The 19,461-nt window shown below is 39.1% G+C and overlaps 1 protein-coding gene and 1 long non-coding RNA gene across 3 annotated transcripts in view; both read left to right on the top strand.

Moving 5' to 3' along the window:
* Positions 1-19,461, top strand: part of ADCY2 (adenylate cyclase 2) — a 212,236-nt gene that overhangs the window by 76,290 nt on the left and 116,485 nt on the right. The gene's annotated exons all lie outside the window — the stretch shown is intronic.
* On the top strand, positions 889-11,937 carry LOC106036565 (uncharacterized). The gene is made up of 2 exons (XR_010829536.1): positions 889-3,191; positions 11,745-11,937. It is a non-coding gene; the product is annotated as an uncharacterized lncRNA (long non-coding RNA).

Below are 19,461 nucleotides of genomic sequence, written 5' to 3'. Positions count from 1 at the left end.
TGAAGAGCCCACTTGCCTAGGAGAGTATAGATATGTAGGAGAATGTGCAATTTCCTTTCATAGTGTTCAAGCATTAACAAGGAGAATGTGAACATCTTCCGAAAGGATGTAAAGAGGAGACCTGCGATACTTAACGTGAAAGAAAAGTAAAAACAGGCTGAGATATGCAATGCCATAGTGAAGTGAGACCATATGCAAAGAAGGCCATGTGGTTTTTCAAAAGCAGCTTGTACCTGCAGTCCCAAATCAGCATGTTAGAAATGCATAGAAAATAGTTTTGGTGAGATGTGTAGGAAATCATCAAAGCACTGAAGATAATACTTGCCTACCTTTTTTGAAATCATGGAAATATCTGCAGTTGGCATTGATTCTTAAGCTTTACTGGAAGGGTCAGATTGCCTTTTGTGTCCACTTCATTTAAGTTAGTATTTGTGTCAGCAATAAATTTCATCTGTATTTTTATTTATCACTCATATACTACTATAGCTCACATTTCTTGTCCTAAAAGTTACAATTTTACAAGTTACAATAAAAAGCAGTTTTAATTTTCCAGTATATAAATTTCTTCAATCAAGAAGCCCACAGTCTTTTAGTATCTTAACTAAGTTATAAAATGTCTGTGTTAGAATACTCACTTCTGAGGCTGTTATAGCTCCATAAACGTAAGCCAGTGTAATAGACGATTGGAAATTCCAGTACTTCTAATCTGGAACAGAAAGCAGCATGCTGTACCAGCTGTACCTGCCTTTCTTGCATTACAGTGCTATTGCAGCAGCTAAATTCTCACCATACTGAACACCTTTTGCAAGGGAGTTGTATGCTGTATCCTTTTAAGGATGACATTAAAGTAAATAACTTTAACCAGTGAAAAGGTAATACTACGCATTCATAATTTTGTCATAGTGTCCTTCCAGATAGTTTTTCTAGAGTAAAGAATCTTTAATTCCTTTAATTAAGTTAGGTTTGCTGTTTTCTTTCCATGTTCACAGACATTGTTTATCTTTTTTGCCTTTATGGCTTGGTATTCTGTGTCCAATTTAATGTGAATTACTTCTTACTGCAGCTGAAGCATAAAATTCTGAGATACTCACTCTAGACATGATGCCTCCTCACTGTATTAGGGTTGTTATCTATCCCTACACATCAGTTTCAAGAATTCAGTAGTAGAAAAATGCCTTTCACTGTCAAGATGTGGATACATTTCTCTTCGATGTCAGCCAGTTCTAGTGCAAAATAAAGTAAGAGGGATCAGGAGCACAAACACCTTTTGTTGTGAGTGTGGTGAATCAGAATTCAGCTGACATGCCGCTCTCCCCAGATGACTGACTTCCTGAAGTTGTATGGTTTAGTCCTCCATCTGTTTGGAGATTCCTGGAACAGGATGTGGTCTTCTTATTTTTCCTCTGATCCCCTGCAGCCCCCTGATTCTCCTCTGCTGGTTAGGCAGGAGGATCCCTCCTTCCAGTCACCTTCCAACAACTTGCCCTCCTATGCATTCCTGCAAATCCCCACTTATGCAAATCCTTGCATAGAACCCACTTCCCTCACCCTACTTTTATGATATATTGGTCCTCAGTCTGTTGCAGTAAAGCTCTGGCTACGGAGCTACCTGGCTTTTAATTAACTACAGCCTCCAAGTGCCAATGTTGTAGGTAGGCACTGTGGAAACAAGTAGTGGAACAACTTCATGCTCCAATAAAACAAGCCTGGCCCATGTTTACATGCCAGAACTTCCACCCCTTCATCCTTCCCGAAATGGTGGCCAGGTCTCAATTTTCTCCAAATAATTCCTGATACGTTCTTTCCCCTAAGATGTCATGGTTCTGGGAAAATGTTGGTTGGCCCAGATGAAAACTGTGCTAGTGAACAAGGTGACAGCCATACAGCAGTGATGGTCGCACTCAGAATGGTGCCCAAAACCGTGTTCCAGCCTTGTTTTGTCTACCAGTAGAGATACAGCTGGAGGGCATAATTTGCAACCCTAAAGTACTTCTTGCTTCTTCCCAGGGAGTTTTCCACTGTTTCTTACAGAGCACGTTCTTTCCCTCCTCAGGTTACTCCTGTTACTGCACACTCAAGGAACGACATCAGTGTTTGTTCTGTATGGATCTGAGTTCAGTGAATCACGTCTGTCCCAGTAATAGCTTCTCACTACTTATGTATGTTAAATCATACGTCTCTGCTGTCACTTTAGACAGGTTTTCAGTATACTAAAGACTTTATCCTACATGTTTTCTGCAAGAGTCAGCCACGTGGACTCTGTTAGCTCTATCAGTTTCTGGGTGGGACAGCATTAGTTATAGCTGATGTTTGACTTCTTCACAGTTACTGCTTTTGTTCTATGTTTGTACCTCGATACCAGCTGTACAGAAACATCATAACCTGTGGTTTATCAGACATAGCTATGTTCATGAATGTATTTGCAGTTTTAATCTTGGATTTTGGTTTCTCTATCGCTTTGAGGAAGTATTTTCTCACAGGTGAATAGCAGTCCATCAGCTCTGAAACCCCAAGAACACAGGCTTGAATTAAATAAGCGGGCTCTGCACCAAGTCCATAAGCTTTCCATAAGAATTCAGACTGCAAGAAAGCAATTATGCTGCTTTTGAGTCCAGTTTGTCCCTGGAAACAGAGCTGAGTTTGCAGAGCTATGTCTAAACCTTAGGCCAACTCCAGTATCTTTGGATATTGGATATATAATAGCACAGCTAATCCACAACCCTCTATGCTATTTTAAGAGAAAATTAGAATTATTGACATCAAAACAGTGTGGGTCTTCAGAAGATTAAAGCACTTATAGATGCACAGAGCTAAGACAGACTGAAAGGTGGCCAGTAATTACTGACTAGTAATTACAGCCTCACCAAGGCAAGAAAAACCTGAACTAAATCACCCTAAGTGATCCCAACTGATGCTTATTCTCAGTGCTGCAGAAGGAGGCAGGCACCCTCGCACATCCTAACCAATCTGACCTGGAGAAAATTTTCTCCTTGATTGTTAAGCAAGAACAATTGGTTCTGCTGATCCTTTAAGTAGGAAGGCTTTCATGCATGCAAAAGATAAGTTGGGTGTCATTCTTGCTCCTGTTCTTTCTATAGTTGTTGCTAATATCTGCTGCTTTAGAAGCCAAAAAAAAAAAAAGAATTTAAAAGTTCATCTGACCATTTTTAAGCTGGAGGAAATAATCCCATGTAAGTGAGTAGGTAAAATTGCAAAACATGAGATTAGGATTTCTTAACATAGAAATGCTGTTGTCTTTTGGAAGTCCTGCTTAGAAGAAATAAAAAGGGGGCTGTGTTTACTTAAAAATTGTTTAAGATCCACCTTTGGTTAATCTTCTTTGTTTTGAATACTGGTTTGCTCCTTATGGTCTTAGTTCAGCAAAGGCTCTATCCCAGCAACATTTATTCATCCTCACCACTGCAGGCTTTGATAGTCATATTTACCAGAATTATTTGCTATGCTTTGTTGCGTGAGAGAGCCTCACAACTCAAATGTATGAGGTATGCAGAAATCCTGTTTGCTCTAGTAAGTAGGTGGTGAGACTAAGGCCAGAGGTCTTCTGGGGTTCTACAGATGGCTTCTGGATGCTGACTGGCCTTTGCATACGATTAGGATGAGAAGAGCGCTGATAACATGCTGATGTTTTAATTGTTGCAGAGCAGTGCTTACACCAGGCCAAGGACTTTTCAGCTTCTCGCTCTGTCCTGCCAGCGAGCAGGCTGGGGGTGCAGCAGGAGCTGGGAGGGGACAGACCCAGGACAGCTGACCCAAACTGGCCAAAGGGGTATTCCATACCATCTGATGTCATGCTAAACAATATATAGGGGTGGCTGGCCGGGGGGGGGGCCGGCTGCTCGGGGATAGGCTGGGCATCGGTCAGCGGGTGGTGAGCAATTGCATTGTGCATCACTTGTTTTCTTGCACATTATTATTATTAATACTATTATCATTATCACTGTTATTATTATTATTATTGTTATTATTATATTCCTGTCTTAATAAACTGTCTTTATCTCAACTCACCGGCTTCACTTTCCCGTTTCTCTCCCCCATCCCAGAGAGGGAGGGGGGAGGGTGAGCGAACAGCTGTGTGGTGTTTAGCTGCCAGAAACGCATGTACTCCTTCAGAGAGAGACACTTTGAATGCTCATACACTGTTTGGCCTGTAGAAAGAATCATCATTAAAATTTGGTTTGTTAAAGGAATAGCCCATAGTGACAACAAGAAATGCTCCCAGGTTGCCCACCTGCTCCAGACAACTTGTGCAGGCCAGGGGACAGGAACAGAGGAAGGAGATGATTTATTTTCAGTGTGATGCTAGAAGGGGCTGTTGCTGTAGTGATTGTGTCCTCTGGGCGTAACTGCATCATGAAGTGGTGGCATTTCATTGGAGTTCCTCTGTGCTACCATGCTCTTTAGGTCTACTCACTTGTCATGTTTAATTGACTTCATAGCATCGAATCCACTCAAGTTGGTTACAAACTTTCGGACTTCTGTTTGACTTTTTTCTTCTTTTTAGTAAAATAAGCATAGGAAACTCTTTGAAAATCTTAAAAGTGTAGTAATTGTCATAATGCAAAAAAAAAAAAAAGTAAATAAAAAGGAAAAGAGGGATGAGAAGAAACAGATGAAAACTGTCTTGCAAAAATGGTGACAAAAACCGTAAAGGCTAATAAGGAAGGAAAGTGGAGTTCTGAAAAATTTATGGATAGATTCTAAGGCTTGCTTCATAATGTTACTCTGTTGCCTGCACTGTTTGCTCTAAACTTTTGCTTCCTTCCTTGCTTAGTCTTCAGTGAAGACACCTTCTATTCGGTTAGCCAGCAGTTCAGACATTGAATGTTTTCCTTGGGTTTTTGGTTAACTTGCTCACCCTGGTTCAGTTTATTGCTGCTGCACTGGTGACCTCTGAGGGCAGAGATGATTTCTTTTCTACTGTTATTGGTATTGACTGTGTCACTTCATAATCTCTTGTTCATGCTACACACGTCCTCTTCATCGCTATCCAGTTTTCTCTCTGCTACATCATTTCAGCTTCCATTGAGCTGCATCAGCTAAAAATATTCCTGAGTCAAATCATCAGGTTGCTCATGAGCAGGGATGGCTTTGCTGGGACAGTGGGAGAACAGACAGCAGTCTCTGCTCATTCTTTTGTAAACATGTTCTGAATTCTCACTGGACTTACTTGTGTCGACAGTCCTGGGCTTTGTCAACAAACTTTAGTCTTCTGTTGAGTTAGACTGAAAGTAAAAATCCTACTTAGCAACACCCCTTTCCTCAGCAGAGTGACAGAGTTCTAGGCAACCATGATAGTATCAGAGTTGAAAAGAACTAGGATAAGCGTGAAAATGCTGCTCTATAATTACTAGACTGACATGTTTCCTGACAGCTAAGGAATGCCACAGGTAGTCCTTGTGGGAGTGCACAGAGGAGGGGCTGTGTGTCAGAAGGAAAGGCTTTCTTCATGTATACTGCCAGAGCAGAAATGTTTGTTCCTCAAGAGGCAATGAACATCCATGCAGGTGGTTGTGTACCTCTTTTTCCTCTTCCTGAGCATTGAAAGAAATATAAGGATAAAGAGCAGAGGTGAGCCCAAAGTGTTAGAGTCAATGCAGAGAGGTCATTATAATCCTCTTTATACAGAGGCTCAGATTGAACTAATAAAGCTTCTGAAAAGGGATCTACAATAACGAATGCTGTTCGCATCCTTAATATGACTGACAGAGTTCCTTTCATTCTCATTTTAAAATTGGTATCGCCTATTACTTAGTCTGTGGCAACAGTATTAGGATGATAGCAGTGTCCAGACTGTCATTAATGTTAGGAACAATTTGAATGATTTGATATGAGGCATAATAGGGTGTTTTAGGGAGTTGAGGAGCTAAGAAATAAAGCGAGAGTTGGAAAATCGGAAAATCCATGATTGCGTATCTGCACACTTAAATACTTCAGGGTGATGGTTCTGCATATCTGCAATGCTCTTTCACAGTTCAAGTGGACGTGAGGTGCTTGCAGTTAAGTTGGCTTCTTTTGTGCTATGGAAAGTAAATCTTCCCTTCTTAAAAACTGTGATTGCTGGCCTTCATGTTGGCAGCTCTGAAAGTGGCACCCTTTGAATCGAAGTTTCTCTTGGCTATAAACTAGTAAAAGTCAGAAGTCTATGACTTTATTTTAGCCTTCTGAATTTGTTTTCCTTGTAAACAGCTGAAAGTTTTCTCCCACTTTTTCTGTTTTACTCCCACAATGGTTTGTAATCCATTTTCACTTATTTTTGATTTTTCTATGCCTGTTTCTCACTTCTATTTCAGATCTGGCGGGACTCTTTTTTTTTTTTTAAATAAGTTTAGGGATTTTTTTTGTTATCCTTCAGTATGCTACATCTTGCCTAAAGCTTCTTGTGGCAAGAGTTCAGCAGCTTAACTGCATTATAAGGACTATCTTTTGCTGTGCTTCCGACCTTTCATCTGTATGCTTCATTCGACTATCCCAAACATTTATACTGCAACAGCCTGAACAGTTGGACTCAGTTCACCCTCTGCAGGCCATCTGTAACTTCATACTCTGTTGTCATGCCTCCCTGTCATCTCTTTCCCTGGCTGAAGGACTAACTTAGTGATCTTTTGGAAGTCTCATTTGGAAGTCATTCTATACCTTTGATCTTTGTTGCCTTTCTCTGCTCTGAAAGGAGTTTTCCTTTACATGATATGAAAGCAGAGTCTGTAAGATAGAAAATCCATTAATGCTTCATGGCGTGCTTATTTAGTAAGGAAGTAGGTCACTGTAAATTCTGATGACCCTGAGTGAGGGCGGGGGAGGTGTTGAGTCTGATCCTCAAAACAAGTGGAAATTACCTGAAGTGTTACTAGCAAGGAAATGAAAAGTCTGCCCTGAGAAAGACCAATGCAATTTTGAGGTGAAGAGCTAGTGTTTCAATTAACAAAATACACATTTTTCTGTAGTATGTGAAGGAGGCTTGAAATAACTGTTTTACATCAATTTAAGTGAAGGAAGGTAAATATATTTGCTTTTCATGCCAGAACTTAAAATGCTGAGGCCTGTTTCCATCAACAGTAGTGGAGAGAAGAGTGACTGATTATACTGTATTATGCTGAAACCTGAACGGTTGGGGTTGTGTCCACAGGGCTGTTGCTTATTTTTTGTGTGTGGTGTCTTTTTTTTTTTTTTTTTTTGTGATTTGATTTTAATTTGAACAATGCCAGTTTAAGAGTTGCAAAGGCGAATCCTTTATTTTCCTGACTAAGTGGGGCAGTCCCAGTTGACTGGAATGTGACTCCAATCTACAAGAAGGGCAGGAAGGAGAATCCAGGGAATTACAGACCTGTCAGTCTGACCTTGGTACCAAGGAAGATAATAGAGCAGATAATCTTGAATGTCATCACATGGCACATACAGGGCAATCAAGTGATCAGATGCAGCCAGTGTGGATTTATGAAGGGCAGGTCCTGCCTGCCTAACCTGATCCCCTTCTATGATAAGATTAACAGTTTGGTAGATAAGGGAAAGGTTGGTGATGCTGTCTACCAGGATTTTAGTGAAGCACTTAAGTTTCTCACAATATTTTCCTGGAGAAACTGGCTGCTTATGGCTTGGGCAGGTCTATGGTCTGCTGCGTGAAGAGCTGGCTGGATGGCCAGATTCAGAGTCACAGTAAACGAAATTCAGTTCTTTTGATGGTCCATCACCAGTGGCGTTCTCCAGGGCTCAGGACTAGGGCCAGTTTTGTTTCACATTTCTATCAACGAACTGGATAAGGGGATCGAATGTATTCAGTAAGTTTGCAGACAATACCAAGTTAGGTGAGACTTGATCTGTTTGTAGTTAGGAAGGTTCTGCAGAGGGATCTGGATAGGCTAGATGAATGGGCCTAGTCCAATTTCATGACCTTAAACAAGGCTAAGTGCTGGGTCCTATACTTGCATTATAACAACCCGATGCAGTGGTATAGGCTTTCAGGAGAGTGGCTGGATAGCTGCCCAGAATAAAACCTGAGGGTTCTGGTCAACAGCCAGCTGAACATGAGCCAGCAGTGTGCCTGGGTGGCCAAGAAGGCCAGTGCCATCCTGGCCTGCATCAAACTGTGCCAGCAGGACTAGGGAGGTGATGGTCCCCTTGTATGTGGCACCGATGAGACCAGAATTTTGTGTTTGGTTTTGGGCCCCTCACTACAAGCACATTGAGTTGCTCAAGCACTTGCAGAGAAGAGCAACAAAGCTGGTGAAGGGACTAGAAAATAAGATGTATGAGGAGTGGCTGAGGGAATTGGCTTCTTAGCTTCAGAGAAGAGGAGATTGAGGGGGAGACAACACTGCTCTCTACAACTACCTGAAAGGAGGTTTCAGAGAGGTGTGTGTGTTGGTCTCTTTTCTCAGGTAGCAAGTGATAGGACACAAGGAAACAGTTTCAGGTCGTGCCAGGAGAGGTTTAGATTGGACGCTGGGAAAAGTGTCTTCACAGAGAGGGTGGTCAAGCATTTGAACAGGCTGTCTGGGGAAATGGTAGAGATGTTTTAGAGACATGTGGACATGACACTAAAGGACATGGTTTAGTGATAGGACTTGGTAGGTCAGGTTGATCGTTGGACTTTGTGATCATGAATGTCTTTTCTAACCTGGACGGTTCTATGATTTCTACATATATATCTTTCTGTACCTCTGAGATGTGAGAAATCAAAATCCATACTTACTGGCAGGTAAAGTCTCCTTTCTAGACTAGGAGAAATAATTTAATATTCCTGATTATCCTAAGACAAATGTATTTCTTAGTAAAAAAAAAAAAAATCTGCTCAAAAGAAATATAAATGGGGATGAAGGAAAAAAAAAGACACCACATCTGATTGATAATGCAATTACTGGCTTGTTAACTGGATGGCAAAAGAAGGCATGGTAATTGCGTAGCTACTGATGAGAAAATTTTCAGAATGCGTTATGTATGTTTTGCCTCATCCTGACAAATTCAGTTCACAAAAGACTAGGAACAATGGGCAGCATTTCAAAGGGCTGCTACACTTCAAATTAGAGCCTTCCCTTAAGCAGTGAAAACAGGGATCAAAGTAAAACTGTATGGCTTGAACCTCACGCTTTCTTGAACTCAGACTTGCAGATATGTTCATATTATGGGCACCAGATTGTTCACAATCTTTTTCAAGTAAAGATCATGGTATATTCTGAGGAATATCAACATTTTAGCTGTGATGATTTTTTTTTTTGTTAGGTAAGGTCTTGGCAGTACTTGTATGTGTACATGTAAAATTGTATATATTGTATAGATAAATGCTTGTATTTTTCCCTGTTCCTAAACATGTAATTTAAGTAGCAAATCAAAGGCTCTGGACAGTATTTTGAGGATAATACTTCCATACTATACTGCTGTGTTTCTGCTGTGGCTAGGAGGGTCTTCTGGTTAGGTTTCTAAGTTATGTTCAAGTATCACCCATTTTAGATCAGTGAGTCCAAATAGAATCAAGGACATCTCTACCATGGGACTTCTCTAGAAGTCTGAATGCAAGTATGTAAGTTTTCTGTCCTCACAATAGGTTTCTTCATTAAAGGCTGCACTTTTCTATGAGTTAGGCAATAGAGTATCAGACTGAAGTTAAAACAGATCACATGGGGAATGCAGAATTCCTTCTGAAAGCCTGATTATCTGGAAGGACAAGATAGTCTTAGACATGCAAATGGTGTATATACCTCCTGCATAGATTGAGGGTATTGATACTCAGTTTTCTTGTATTGCCTTTTATTTGGGGGGGAGGGAGCTGCTCAGGTGAGGGACAGTGCTAAACCCTAATACACTTGAAAAAAAATTCTTTTTAAAAACCCCAGATATTTTTAATTAATCCTTCAGAAGTTAGTAATTCTCTTGCACTCCAACATTTACATAACTATGCTCTAGTAAGCTTTTGAAAAGAGAACAGCAAATATGATTAATATTCTATTGTGGCAGCCAGCTTTGCCTGTTTCATTGTTTTGGTTTGCCTTGTTTTTCCCTTTTCTTGTAGTGCTATACAGAATGAAATTAAAAGACATTCAGCGGAAGCTCTTTAGTTTTTTTAAGGAGCTTGTTGAGCTGGATTAAAAAAAAAAAAGCCAAAGCTGTATTCAGTTGCATAACTGTTTTCAACTTTGTTTTCTAACAAAAGAGAAGTGATATGAGTTCATCAGTGCCAAGGTACAGTGCTTTGGGATTCAGAGGAGATGACCTGTATCTCTGGCTTTCTCTCTTGAAGTCATATTGATTTATGTGAAGTGTCATTTTTGAAGTGTCATCGTTGTCTCAGTACCTCCATTTCTTACATCTCTTTATGGATAAAATGCTGATTTTAATATTCATCTTCATACAGTTTGACCTTAAACCTGATATATAATGTTTGTAACATGCTATTTTTGTATGAGCTCATACCTGGAAGAGGTAAAGAAAGCTTTATATTTTGTCATATTCTTCTATACTCTTAACAGATGTATTGAATACTGTGTATTTTTTTTAATTTTTTATATGGTTCATAAAAGTCATCCTGCTGTCTTAAGGATTTCTAAAAATCAATGTAACTTAATAGGTTTCGTTATTGCAGTTTTTGTTTGTCTCCTTCTGCACTGTGGGAAACTTAATTACTTTTCACCTGGAACAGGAGGTGCACTGTACCATCAGTATGAGCCTGGAAATCATTATAACTTGTTTAGGACCAGAAAGTGCCTTAGGGTCCTAAGTGTGCTGATCAGGCAGAAATAGAGGTTAATGTACAGATTAAAAAGCTAGAAGGAACTGTGACAATCACCTGGTCAAGCAGATCCCACAGAAGACACCTGTGAAAGCCTATCTTGCTCTCAGTTTTAGTGACACAAGCTGACTTAGTCACAGGATTTGGTGGATAAGCAGACCAACCAGCGGTGGGTCTTACAAAACCTTTGGAGGATGGGGCTTTTCTGCCATGGTAGCTGTGCCTCAGTAGACTTAATTTGGAGAGAAGTTTTACTGACTTATTCAAAAGCAAGGCTTAGGCTCCAGGTGGTTGGAACTGTTTCATGCATAAAAACTCAAGGAGAGAAAATAATTGGCAGAAGGAAAAAGGGTGAGAGGAGTCAGAACAAAAGTCTCCTGAGCTGGTAGTTGCCAGATGTGACTGAGGTGTAAATAGGCTGTTTCAATTGAAATGATCTAGGACCAAATTTTCAAAGGTATCTGTGGGCCTAAAAGCCATTTTGGAAGATTATATTGGGTGCTTTGATCTCCATGTGAGTTAGGCATCTAGGCATCTTGAAAATCAATTTTCCATTTATCTTGCAATGAGTTGTGAGGTTTCAGGAGCTAGTGCTTTTAGAGTGGGACAAGAATACTGTAGGCAATGGTGTTGAGTAGGCCTTTTGGTCTGAAGACCATCACATGAAGAGGCTGTTGGAGCTTTGAATACAAAGCTACATAAAAATGATTGATAGCCAGGTGAAAAAGATTATGAAATAATCTTGGGCAGCAGCTTGCAAGTGTTGTTTAGATCAATATTATGTTCCTAACCTGACAATTCTTATATAGGTTGCTGGCTCCCCCTCCTTCCATGAAGTAAGTGTTGATGTTGATTGCTTTTGACAAACTTTGAAGCAGCACAAAAAGGGGGGAAAAATTGTGTCTACTCTTATGTCATGGAGCTTCTAAAGAGCCTTGCTGTATCTCCTTTGACACAGTTATAGCCTTCCTTTAAAATCCAGATTGATTTGTTTCTCTTAACATAGATGATACCTGATTCTAATTTGTGAGCTGATTTTTCCTGTCAGAATTAAAGCTTGGAGATGTTTGCTGTGACCTAGGTCATGCTGACCTTAATTAAAGTTGGATTCACCATGTGTCAGGTAATGTTACAGACTATTTCAGTAGTCCCCTACTGCAGTAGTTCTTCAAAAAAAAATAAAAATAAAAAACACAAAACTAGCAAATGAGCACAGCATAGGCAAGCTAAAAGACACGCAGTTAATTTGTTTCCAAAACATCTTTATTCAAATGTGATTTAAATTTCCTCAGTTATGGAAACATTTCCCATGATATGATTGAAGTTCCTGTAACTACCATAAACAGGCTAGATGGGAGATAATCTGGAGTATTTAATTTGTTTGTTTGTTGTTAACAATAATAGCAGGCATGTCTAGTCTAAAATGCAGTACGTGAAACTTCGTTATTTGCCACCTACTCTCCCTTTTGTGTATTTTTTTCTGCAGTTCATGTATTACTGTTCTGTGCAGCCTGTAATTTCCTCTTTGCCTGGGGACCCGCTCTGCTGTAGGATCTGGGCAGACTGCCTAGGGATCACATGAGGAAAGAGGGATAGTCTCTCCTGTAGGACGAGAGGAGAGCGTACAGTCCTTGTTGGATACCACATTGCTTAGCTACCCTGTCATACATCTATACCCCCAAAACATGATGAAGAGCAAGATGGTTGGCAGCTCTGCACCTGGTTAATTATATTCAGCTTTTCCTGTCATGGCTGCAAGGTCATTGATTTTCCTTGAGAGTTGGAAAAAGACCTGTGGAGGAAAGGCCTTGTTTGAGAGGCAGCATATGATACTCTTGCTATTTCACGTCAAACTATTGAAACATGCTATCAAATGTTGACAGCGTAAAAATGATTTGATTATGTTCAACAAAGTATTACTTCTGGGAGACATTTAGACTCCCAGATTCATCTTACAGATATGTCTATAACTGTAATGCATTTCCTTAAAAACGTCTGTGACAGTTGGGTGGTTTTTATTACCACCTTGATCGGCATCATGTTCCAGCCTGAGCACTGTCTGGTCCTACCACAAACTCTCCGAGGCAGTTGACTTACTCGCAATATTTCTCCAGAGTATGAGTAATACAGAAGCTAATGCAGTGAATGAAATCATTTCCTCATTTTAAAACTTCTTTCATTTTCTTCTGCTGTGAGATGATTTCTGTGTAATTCTAATTTCTTTTTTTCACTTAATACTATATACTTACTTGAACTAATTCTATTCCTTTTATACTTCAGTTCTTAATTATCTATCTGATACTAGTCTGTAGTTGTGGTGAGAGACTAATTATTTCTTACATACGTAGAGAAAATTTTAATGGACTTCCAGCTTCTCTGCTACAGTTTATTTTTAGATGTTCTTAACCATATAAAATTATAATGGGTTTGGTTGTGAGGTGGATCTTTTTTTTAATTTGGGTTTGAGTTTCCTACTGGTAGTTGTTCAGATATATCTATTAAGTATTTTCAAGCTGACAATAAGCATGTTACTTTGGGGCTTTGGATTGAACGTTAAATGAATGTTGGAAGATGAGTGGTGGTGGAGTGCCTCCCATTGGAAAACTCTCTGGATTTTGAGTATTTAGAAGACGGAAGCAAGCATGCAATTCTAGGAGGGTTTAACCCTCCTCTTTAAAGAGGAAAGATACCTAGTGCTCTCCTAGGTTAATTTTGTTGGTCATTCCAAATGGTGAAACACCTACCAATTGTGTGGTGTAAAAAGCAGCATTAAGACTTAAAGAAGGAATCCTCACTAATTTTTCTACTTTATTTTTAGCCTAAGTTGTTACATAAACGAGGCTTGATGATTTTCAGTTCACTACCTGTTATTCCATCCTTCTTCTGGTAGCTTTTGAACCTATCGAGTCATTTCAGCAAAACTTGCCAAAATATGAAAAATGACATTGAAATATGTTTAGAGATGATTTCTGTTTCATGAATACATTTTATGAAGTCTGGTAGGTATTATAGAAGAAATTTCACGAAGGCTTGTAGAAAGTACAGGAGAAATATCCTAGCAATACTCGTGCTGAGGAAATGGGAGGAGAAATCTACTGTTACAGAATTAACTTGGCAGCAGACTAGTCCCATAAGTAAATATATTACACATTTTAGTCCTTTTTATAGAGTTTTTTTTTTTTAGTGTGAGGAAGGTTAATTACTTAGATAAGGTTGAGGGTATCTCAAAAATGAGAAGTGTGACTCTCAGTTTCTGGGATAACATTGAGATTTTAATTTGGATGAAAGTATCAGTTGTTTACAGGTTCTGGTTCCAAAACTCAAGCCAAACCTGAAGTTACTTTTAATTTTACCTAAATGTACATCTGAGAAAGTTTGTAGATTTGTTCCATTCTGTTCCAATTAACTGCATATTCAAATGTGTTCAAACAGTTTTAGTAGTAGAGAAATAAAATGATCCCTGATACACATGGAAATATAAAATAACTCTAACTCTTCTTCCTGCAGGCAGAAAGGAGTGCAGTGGTTGGCTGTTTCCTCCTGAGTGAAGAGAATGAGCTCCCTTCTGGCAAAAAAAAAATATATATATTAAAAACATGAAGGCATTAATCAGTTCATGATATTGATTGTGCATTACACAGAAGTGTTCTAAAGGGACCGTAACTCTGACTCTTGTTTCTAGTCTATTTTTTTTGTTTTGATTCAGGAATTTGCAGTTTATGATCTGTTTTCATCCACACTGGCATATAGATAGGCTCAGATATAAGTTCAGAGCTGAATAAAATAAATCCATCCATTCCCCAAAACAGCCTGCAGCAATAAGAAATCTTAATAAGAAAAGGAATATCTTGCTGATGCCCACAATGCTCTGATAGCAAAACCTAAAAGACCTATACGTACAAATTAGAAGAAAGTGCCATATAACCACAAGTTCATAACTTCATGTTTTGTACAATGTCATTCCCATCCACAAAGGGACTCTTTACTAAATTTACTGTAGCACTGAAAAATATGGAACATTTGCTGATACCTGAAATAAAAAATTCAAACTATTTTTTGTGTTGATTCTCCATTGTTTCAATGAAATCTTATTTTTTTTTGTAATTGGGATGCTTCTTGTAAAATTACAACTTTTCTACTTACAGATTTTTATGAAAAATATTTGAGGTTCTGCTTAGTATAAAGTATCTGAGGGTACTTGAGCTTTCTGTTTCTTTCGTTCATCTGTAGTATGTTCTTACTGTGTTTTTCATGAGGATTTGAATATCTTTTTACCTTTCAGAGTACTAAATACGTCAGTCATCTAAGAATTAATTTTTGCTTTTGCTTCCTAAGGAAATGTATGCAATTGCCCATGTTCTGTCTGCTCTTCAATCTGTCTAGTTCTGCACCCAAATAACTTTAATTCATAAACTTCCATCATCAGCTCTGAAGCAGAAACAGAAATCTGAAAGAACACTATATTCTTTTATGAAAAATGTGACCTTTGTCATGACAGAGCCCTTGCCTGAATTGGAGCTCTTGCTAAGACCAAGGCAGGAATATGGCAGTTGTTACCAAGCCTGACCAGGCAGCACCTGATCACTAGTTCTAGGCCAGTTATAACAGCCACTGGCCTGCATGAGGAGTTGGAATTATTTCATAAATAAGGAAATAAAGGGGTAAAAGGAACCTGTAGAAATTCAGACTCCATTTATTTTTCTACTCCCCAAACTGCTGGTTTTTGAAAGGGCAGTTGCTGTATGGGCAAACCATCTCTTTGCATTTTGATCATCTGTCAAATTAGCTATCATGCAGCTATCCTATTGCTGGAAATTAAATGTATTAAAATGTTGGAACTCCAACTTCCTACATTTGTAGGTGTGGAAACATGAAATATGACTACACAGAGTTCCCTGGGCAAGAGTGCTGTATGCGATAGCTGGAGAGCCTTCTAATACATTACTAAAATAATAGTATTAGGTATAGTATATGGTGGCCATGTGAATTAATAATTTACGCTATGGCTGAGCATATCCTATTTAAAATGCTGTTTTTCACTTTCTTTTAACTGTATTAACTGTACAGTGTTGTTCTTTCTAGCTGAATTTTCCCTGAATCTAAAACCTTAAAGATTCCAAAGAAATATAGAATTGTTTCCTAGCTTGGCTAGTCACACCACAGACCATCAAAAGAAAGGTCCAATGGGAAGGGAGACTATTCATCTTTGCAGAGCCAGAGAAATTGCACCTTGGCAGTGATACAAGATTTTCTTTTTTATTCCCATTAATGTCTATGCAGACATTATAAATTATAGCCTTCCTTGTCCACCCCTCACCTTCCATTTCCTGAGCTTTCTTATTTAGAAGAAAACTGGGCTCAGACTTCAAAAGTTGTTTTCTTTTTCTTTGGTGAAAATTCTGCTCATCCAACAACTGCAGTAAGAATCCGAAGAGTATCTCAAAAAAAAAAATAAAATCCTATAAAATAAACTGGTGGCTTTCCAGTTAGGTGAACTCTGTAGAGAGCATTGATTTTATTTTTCTTACTTGAATACAGTTACTAAGTTATTCAACTGATTTGTCTTTCAGTTCAGAATCACCCTATATTATAACTCCTTTATTCATATGTAGCATAGTACTTTGTTGTATACACATACATTTGTAGGCAGCTTTCATTAACTGAACTAGGAAACTGCATTATTAAAGTGCAATCTATACAACAGACTGCTTTTTCTGAGCAACTCAGTTAACTTTACAACTCTCTTGAGAAATTAGTCATAGCTACTTAACTTTGTCTTCATTTGCTTTTAAATATAATCTATTTTGTTAGTTAAGTACTAGACATCAGACCATTTTATCTTCACTGGTACTAAAAAAACGCATCTGCCTGAATGTAAAAATACAATTCAGAAAATGCTGTATTGCCTGGAAGTACACACAGTGTTCTGTAGATCAAAAGAAGGGAGAGATCAGGCATGGCCGATCAGGTGTCCTTGAGTGACTAGAGGTACCAGCTAGTACTTGGAGTACTTAGAGATGCTTCTCAGTGGTCCCTTGGTGTTCCTTGCATTAATTTTTTATTCGTATTTAGATCACATTTTGTAGACATTGAATTTAGGTATTGATTAAACAGAAAACCTTGCCACAGTGTACAGTTAATTTATATATGTAAAGGGATCCAGGTGGCCAAGGAGATGTACTTGCTTCTCCACTGCCTGTATAGAGAACTGCTGTATGACTCAGTGTTTCTAACTGGAAAATTGAGTGGGAGGTTTCTAGAGTTTATCAATATTACTGTTTGTGTTTTCCCTCCATACATTGTTTGTAAGGGAGTTTAGCTAGGTTCATGCAGTACTGTCTTTAAGGTCATCCTATGCTTTTTATGCTGGTCAGTTACCATTGCTGGTTATACCTTTTTTGGTCTAGTCTCACTCTTGTCCAACTTGACAGGGGCCAGAGCCCAAACCATGTTACATAGGCTATTAAGGTATCCCTCGCTTCTGTTATACGGCTTTTGATTACAGCTTTTTCTGCACAGTTGGTAAGAGCTTTCATAGCAAAATGAAGAGCGCTTCCCACCAGAAAAGTCACATCATCTTCATCTTCATTTATTCTCTGAAACGGATCTGCTGGGTGGGGAGGGAAATAGAGGAAAAGAAATGGACTTGTAGGGTTATAGCCTGGAGAAATGACAAGGCAGAAGCCTACTCTGACTCAGAATTTCATTCTAATGAATGAAATGATGCACAGCATGGAGTCTTCTCAGAGCAGGTGCCTGACAGAAGGACAGGAGGAATTTTTATACAATTGCATGCTGATTAGAACACTAGATTAGGAAGTGGCAAGCTTGGTTAAGTTTCCCTTGGTCTGAAAAAATTTGAATTTGTTCTTTCCAGGAGAATGCATATGAGAATTTACAGCAAACCCTGGATGGTGCTCATCTCCACCCTATGTGTTGAAACTGGACTGCTGTTCAGGAAAAAATAAATCAAGATTTAGGAGAAGAGAAACGCAGAAGTATTTGTATTTTCCATTAGCCAATTGTGTTTCATTCAATTACTTACTGACAAAAGCAGAAATACTTACTGAAGCAGCACAGATAAAACAGCTGTTGGTCTGAGTTAGAAACCATTTCATCCTTTTCCTGGAAAATTTTTTAAGTCAGTAGCTTAGTGACACATTTCTGAATGAACTCCACGCTAGCCACAGGAATTAACGATATTTTGAACACAATTTCAATCTACATATTCACTTACGTTCTTACATGTTACATCTACACTAAGTATGGCAATAGGCTTTGAGCAGCCTAATTCAGGTGCTGGAAGCCAGCACAGAGTTTCATGTGGGCTGAATTACCCCATTGAGAATCTGAAAAGCCTGGTTAATTAGCTTCCTTGCCTGTCAGTCTCTTGTTTCCATCTATTTTCTCACTTCAGCTGGTTCAGTCATAAAACTGTAATCTGTTTTTCTATGGCTGTGAAGATGATACTTATAATTTACTCCTCCATCTAGCTATCTCGGTATATTTTTTAATTTTGGTTGGTTGTATTCCTTATGTTTTGCAGTAGTCAATAACTTTATGAATCTGGACGGTACATTTAGCAAGTTCATGTGCAGCTTTTGAAGAGCTGTCTGTACGTAGAGATTTGTAAGGCTGCACCTGGAGTATTCTGTCCAGTGATACCCCCCCAGAGAGAGCTAGATGTACTGGAAGAGCCCAGTGGAGGGCTACCAAGATGGTGAAAGGACTGGAGCAACTAACTCTTCTATAAGGAGAGGCTGAGAGAGCTGGGATGGTTCAGCCTGGAGAAGAGAAGGCTTGGGGCAAAATATCAGTGTGGGTAAATACCTGAAGAGAGAATATATAAAGGAGATGGAGCCAGGCTCTTTTCAGTGGCACCTACTGCCAGGACAAGAGCCAGTGGGCACAAGCTGAAATATAAGAGGCTCCCTCTGAACATCTGGAAATGTTTTTTTGCTATGCAGATGGCTGAGCACTGGCACAGGTTGCCCAGAGAGGTCGTGGAGTCTTCCTCTTGGAGATCTTCAAAAGTCAGCTGGGCACAGTCCTGGGAAACCTGCCCTAGGTGGGCCTGCTTGAGCGGGGAGGGGGGGAATTGGACCGGATGACCTCCAGAGGTCCCTGCCAACCTAAACCATTCTCTGGTTCTGTGACAATTCATGACAGCATTGATTATTGATTTTGATTAACATCAGTTTACACTTTGTGGCAAAAAACTTTCCACTGCATATCTGAGAATTTTCTGTGCCCAGTGATCTTTATTTTCAGGCATTTGTTCTCGTTTAACAATTTCATTTCAAAAACCAGCTGTGACTGTCAGTTTGTACACACTACCCTTCTGCTGTAATCTCTTACAAGTTCTTTGTTCACTAATCCATGTCTGCTGAGAGCACCATGACATTACTGACATCAAAGCAGAATCAAGCAGTGATGATTTAAAATGAAATATAAAACTGTTTTGAGTTCAAAAGCTTTTCTGTAGTCATCTCTTTTGCACCCAATTCAGAAGAAATGTTACATTTAAACTATTTTTATCCTGATTTTAAGCAAACTTATTTCTCGCGTTCATGTACTGTTGTACACATCGAGCATCTGATGCTGTAAGCCTGAAAGTAAATTTTATAGGTTTAGCTTTGTGTTTTAGGCAAATGCGGTGTTTTGACAGTAGCTAAAAGCGTATTCTAGAGGAGAGATGTTACCTCTTGCAATGTAAATGTTGC

This window comes from Anser cygnoides, chromosome 2, assembly GCF_040182565.1.
Source record: "Anser cygnoides isolate HZ-2024a breed goose chromosome 2, Taihu_goose_T2T_genome, whole genome shotgun sequence".
Classification (NCBI taxonomy): domain Eukaryota; kingdom Metazoa; phylum Chordata; class Aves; order Anseriformes; family Anatidae; genus Anser; species Anser cygnoides.
Note: the sequence above shows the minus strand (reverse complement) of the source record. Positions and strands in the feature narration are given on the sequence as shown.